Raw genomic sequence first — 6,000 nt, 5'->3', positions numbered from 1 at the left:
CCTTGGCAAAGATAAAGAGCAGAACGGAGCCTCGAGCTCCCATGTCCTCACTTCCTATTTCAGCAATCTTTCCATTACACTAGATGAACTTCCTCTCACTTTTTTCTCCCCTTTGATGCTGTAGTCCCTTCATTTGCCAAGGATAAGTTCTCTTCTTACTTCATTTTAGTCCTATGTTTAGGTTTGTATCTATAGTGGCAAGATAAGCAGTGAATAGCTAGGGAAGAAGAGAGAATAAGGAATTGCAAAATGTTAAGGAAACACTCTCCCAGTACAAAGATTCCTTGCTGGTAGTAGCCTCCATCTCATCCCCTCATCTTCCCTTCTGCCCTACCCAAACTTATCTTTACTCCAGAGACTGACAAAATGTCTAGAGGATAATACAAGAAAGAATCTAGATTTTCCTATGAAATGTTGAATAGCCTGATTAGTCCAAATATCCAATATTAACCATCAGAAAGTTGGTTTTTACCATAGAGTCGAATAAATAGTGGGGTCAGGCAGGAGAAAAAGGGAGAAAGGGACTGAGAATTCCTTGTTAAAGGGAAGGAAAATCAGAGGCATTAGCCACAAGCTTACATGTGGTACAGAGAAGGTTGGATAGAACTTTCAAGAACAAAGATGAACTTCCATACATTGTGACCTCCCTTCTTTTCCCAGTTCTACAATTTCAACCATCTATCTTCAGTCATCTCTTCTAAAGCCCACTTTTTGTATATACATCATTTCTCCATTTCCTTCCCTTTAATAAGTAATGGCAGATTAGGAAGAAGCAGTCAGGTGAGTTTTTCTCCAAAAGAGTTCTCTAAACAGATCTAGAAAATGCAACAGTCTGAATTCTGAAGGAAGAATACAGAAAAAGTCATAAATATACGTTTGTTCACCTCAGCTTGGGACAGGGAGACTGAGAAGCCTTTGGTTATTGAGAATCAGGATCACTGCAGTAACCTAAAAAAGATTATATACCACCACAATGGGAAGTCCAAGACCATACTGGGGCACCAGGGCAGGGACAGGTGCCAACTAGCAATTTTGTCACCAGTTCTAGGTCACAGATCCAGAGCAAAATATGAATGGAACTTGTTCAGGGAAGTGATGTCTCAGGTCAAGAAGCCTTGGACTGTGTGTGGTGAAAGAACTTTTATTGAAATGGAGGATGTCCAAGCATTTCTGATAAAACCAAAGCTCTCGAGAAACCTGAAGTTCACACACACTAGTAAAGAGAAACATGAAGTTACAAATGTGAATGAACAATGATAACTGACAGGATGAGGATAAACTACTTACATTCTAATATAGGGAGATGATACATCTATCTCTTCTGAGTCTTATTATCATAAAGGTTCATATATAGAGGGAATCTAACTAGATAAAGCCAGGGAATGGTTCTGTTATATCTTGATGATCTTAAAAAAGGAGTGGAGAGAGTGATAGAGAGAGGGAGGGAGGGGGAAAGAGAGAGAGAGAGAGAGAGAGAGAGAGAGAGAGAGAGAATATAAGGGGGTAGGTGGAGAAGGAAAGGAAAATCAGGGGAAATTATTTCACATAATCAGGGTACACAAATATAAAACTATATAAACAAGGAAGAAGGAGTGGGGAGAGGAGTTCATACTGAAAATTAGGAGAAATTATTTCACATAATCAAGCTACACAAAGAGAAATAGGAGACAAAGGGGAGAAGGGAATTGGAGGGAGGGTAGACTAAGGGAGGAATTAGTCCTAAGTAAAACAAATTCTAAGGATAAAAAAAATAAAGCTTTTTTTTGAGGCAGTAAAGAATGGGAATCTGAGAGGGTGCCCATAATTTGAGGAATGGATAAACAAGACATAGTGTATAAATATAATGAAATACTGTTGTGCTGAATTCTTATCAGCATAATGATCAATCAGAATTTCAGTGAATTAATGATGAAGCAAGATACTCACCTCCTGAGAGAGAGGTGAAGGGCTTAATATAAAATGGGACAATTTTTTTGGACACGGGCAATGTAGAAATTTAGTTTAATTAACTATACATGCTTGTGATTTTTTTTTAATGTTCTCAATTGCAGGTAGGGGTTTGAGTAGGAGGGGAAGTAAGCAGATCCTGAACGATTAAAACAAAATATTTTTTTAAAAAAATTGAGGGGTAAGGTCTTACAGAGGAAGTGGTGCCTGAGCTGAACTTTGAAGGAAGCTAGGGATTCTTTTTTTTTTTTTTTTTTTTTTTTTTGCTTTTTGGAGGGTAATTGAGGTTAAGTGACTTGCCTAAAGTTACACGGCTAGTGTGTCAAATGTCTGAGGCCAGATTTGAACTCAGGTCCTCCTGACTCCAGGGCCGGTGCTCTATTTGCTATGCCACCTAGCCACCCCAGAAGCTAGGGATTCTAAAAGGTGGCAGTCAGGATGGGATACATTCCAGGCATGGGCGACCATTTGTGGAAAAACTAAAGGCAGAGTTAATATCAATTCCTTGAAAATAGGAAAGATTTCATTGCCTTGCAGAGATATGTGTGTGAAGGTGGGAGTAGGGGTGAAATGTCTGAGACAGGGAGTCCCAAAGCCCTCTACTGTTCCTGGCACTACACAATGGAACTTTTTCTTTTTGCTGGAGGGATTTGGGGTTAAGTGACTTGCCCAAGGTCACATGGCTAGTAAGTGTTAAATGTCTGATGCTGGATTTGAACTCAGGTCCTCCTGATTGACTGCACCACCTAGCTGCCCCAACACAATGGAATTTTGAATACATACTGCTCCCTATAGAAACACTATTATAAATTATATCATAATCATATAACTACATTATATAGCTATATTTAACTATTATAGTTATATAGTATAGTAATCATTAATTCTTCTCTTAAGATACATCTAAATTAAATAAGTTTCTCTGCTCTGGCCAGGGAACCTAGCTATTCCATATTGTTTCAAAGAGAAAAAATATTGTCAGAAAACAGTACTATCATAAGTTAGGAACTGTCTGCAGCTTCACTTAGCAAAAACTTCACCTAACTTTACCATAATGAGGATTGTCTAATCAAAGAACTTGATTTTCTTTTTTTTAATTAAATTTTGTTTATTTTTAGTTTATATCATTCATTTCCACAAGATTTTGAGTTATAAATTCTCCCCATCTTTCCCCTACCCATCACCCCAAAACAGCGATCCCACTGTATATGCCCCCCAATCTGCTCTCTCCTATATCCTCCCCTCCACCATTCCCCCTCTGACTTTCCAGTAGGGCAAGATGGATCTCTATACCCCACTGCCTGTATATCTTATTTCCTAGATGCATGTAAAAAATATTTTTAAACATTTGATTTTAAAACTTTGAATTCCACATTCTTTCCCTTGATCCCATGTCACCCACCCTTACTGGGAAGATAAGCAATTCAATATAGATTGTACATGTGTAGCTAAGCAAAACATTTCCATAGTGGATATATTACGAAAGACTGACTATATTTCCCTCCATCCTATCCCACCCCCCACTTGTTCTATTTTCTATTTTGACCCTGTACCTTTTCAAAAGTGTATGCTTCCAACTTCCCTCCCCCCAAGCCTGCCCTCCCTTCCATCATCCCCCCTCTCATCCCCTTCCCCCTACTCTCCTGTAGGGCAAGATGCCCTATTTAGTGCATATGTCATTCCCTCCCTAAGCCAAATTCAACGAGAATAAGGTTGACGTATTCCCTTTTGCCTTCCTGTTCTTATCCTCCATTGTAACAGTTTTTTCTTGCCTCTTTTATATGAGATAATTTACCCTATTTTGTCTCTCCCCATCTCTTCTCATCATATTCCTCTCTCACCTCTCAATTTCACCTTTTAAGTATCATTCCTTCCTATTCAATTGGTCCTGTGCCCTCTGTCTATATATACCTATACACATATATATATATATATACATACTCACATATGTATTCATATGCCCACATACCTTCCTATAAAGACATGTATATATATGCATACATATATATTATATACATATATACACATTTATATTCCCTTCAACTGTTCTCATATTGAGAAAAGTTTCATAAGTAACAATTATTATTTTTCCATGTAGGACTGTAAGTAGTTCAACTTTGCTAAGTTCCTTATGATTTCTTTTCCCTGTTTACCTTTCTCATGCTTCTCGTATCTGAATGTCAAATATTCTATTCAACTCTTTTTTTTTTTCATCAAGAACGCTTGAAAGTCCTCTATTCCATTGAATGACCATATTTTCCCCTGAAACATTACGCTCAGTTTTTCTGGGTAGGTGATTCTTGATTTTAATCCCACCTCCTTTGACCTCTAGAATATCATATTCCAAGCCCTTTGATCCCTCAATGTATAAGCTGCCAGATCCTTTGTTATACTGATTGTGTTTCCACAATATTCAAATTGTTTCTTCCTAGCTGCTTGTAATATTTTCTCCTTGATCTGGGAACTGTGGAACCTGGCTATAATATTCCTACTTTTTTAAGTAACTTGCTCAAGGTTACACAGCCAGTTATTTCTGGGTGTGGTGCTAAGTATCTGAGCCCAGATTCGATCCCAGGTCTCCCAACTCTGGGGCTGGTGCTCTTACTCACTGTGCCACCTGGCCACCACTAAGCAATTGGGGTTAAGTAACTTGCTCACGGTTACATGGCCAGGTGTTTCTGGGTGGGTGCTAAGTATCTGAGCCCGGATTCCATCCCAGTTCTCCCGACTCTAGGGCTGGCACTCTTACTCACTGTGCCACCTGGCTGCCCCACTAGGCGTTTTCTTTTGGGGATTTTTTTCAGGAGGTAATTGGTGGATTCTTTCGATTTCTATTTTGCCCTTTGTGGTTCTAAAACATCAGGGCAATTTTCCTTGAGAATTTCCGGAAGGATGATTTCTAGGTTTTTGTTTTGATCATGGCTTTCAAGTAGCCCAAGAATTTTTAAATTATCTCTCCTGGATCTATTTTCCAGGTCATTGTTTTTTTCCAGTGAGATATTTCACATTGCCTTCTATTTTTTTCATTTGTTTGGATCTGCTTAAAAGTATCTTGATTTCTCATAAAGTCACTAGCTTCCATTTGCTCCAATCTAATTCTGAAGGAATGATTCTCTTCAGTGAGCTTTTGAGATTATTTTTTCATCTGGAAAATTTGGCTTTTTAAGGCATTCTTCTCCTCATTGTCTTTTTGGGCCTTTTTTGCCATTTGAGCTAGTCTGTTTTTTAAGGTGTTATTTTCTTCAGTCAGGTTGTTGACTCATTTTTCATGATTTTCTTGCATCATTATCATTTCTCTTCCCAATTTTTCCTCCATTTCTCTTATTTGGGTTTCAAAATCCTTCTTGAGCTCCTTTATGGCCTATAAGCAGCTTTTTTCTTTTCTCGGAAGCTTCTGGTATAGGAGTTATGACAGTGTTGCCTTCCTCTTGTTCCATGCTTTGATCTTTTTTGTCCCCAAAAAGTCCCATTGCTGTGCTTGCTTTGCTTCCTTTGCTTGCTTGTGTTGCCACTCAATTATTTGACTTTTGAGCTTTTTCCCACAGTAGAACTCTGCTTCCAGAGAGGAAAGCTTTGTCCCAAATTGCTGAGGTTTTCACAGCTGCCGGAGCTATTAGTTGGGTGCCTCTCATAAGCCTCCACTGGCTTTGGCACCAGTCATACACCTCAGGACCTCCACCCTAGACAGTGATCCAGATCCAAGGTTAAAGCAAGAGTGATTACCCCTCAGACTGGACACTTGGTCCCCCGAGTTCTGAAGCAGCCATGCCTCAGCCTCTTTTCCCTCCCGGGAAAGAGGCCACACCACACTCCCAGACTCCCTGACCTCACTAAGTCTACACTGACCTCTCATTTGTCTTTAGCATTTATGGGCTGATAATTCTGGAAACCATCACAGCTGCTGGTGATCTACTCTCCTGGAGTCCCTCTAGCTGAGGCTGGTTGGGGCACCCTGGAGCTAAAACCATGAGCTCACTTGAGGCTGGGTGCTGCTCCCAGCATGCTGTGATGGATCCTTCCTGCTGGCCTGCCAGGTTATCTTCAGTGGGAGGT

General features: G+C 39.7%; 1 protein-coding gene across 5 annotated transcripts in view; it reads right to left on the bottom strand.

Annotated features, from left to right (window-relative positions):
* Nucleotides 1-6,000, bottom strand: part of GNAS (GNAS complex locus) — a 320,342-nt gene that overhangs the window by 48,393 nt on the left and 265,949 nt on the right. The window lies entirely within an intron of this gene.

Source organism: Petaurus breviceps, unplaced genomic scaffold, assembly GCF_028583685.1.
Source record: "Petaurus breviceps papuanus isolate PSGF00001 unplaced genomic scaffold, PetGlider_PUasm1.0 90847, whole genome shotgun sequence".
Classification (NCBI taxonomy): Eukaryota; Metazoa; Chordata; class Mammalia; order Diprotodontia; family Petauridae; genus Petaurus; species Petaurus breviceps.
Note: the sequence above shows the minus strand (reverse complement) of the source record. Positions and strands in the feature narration are given on the sequence as shown.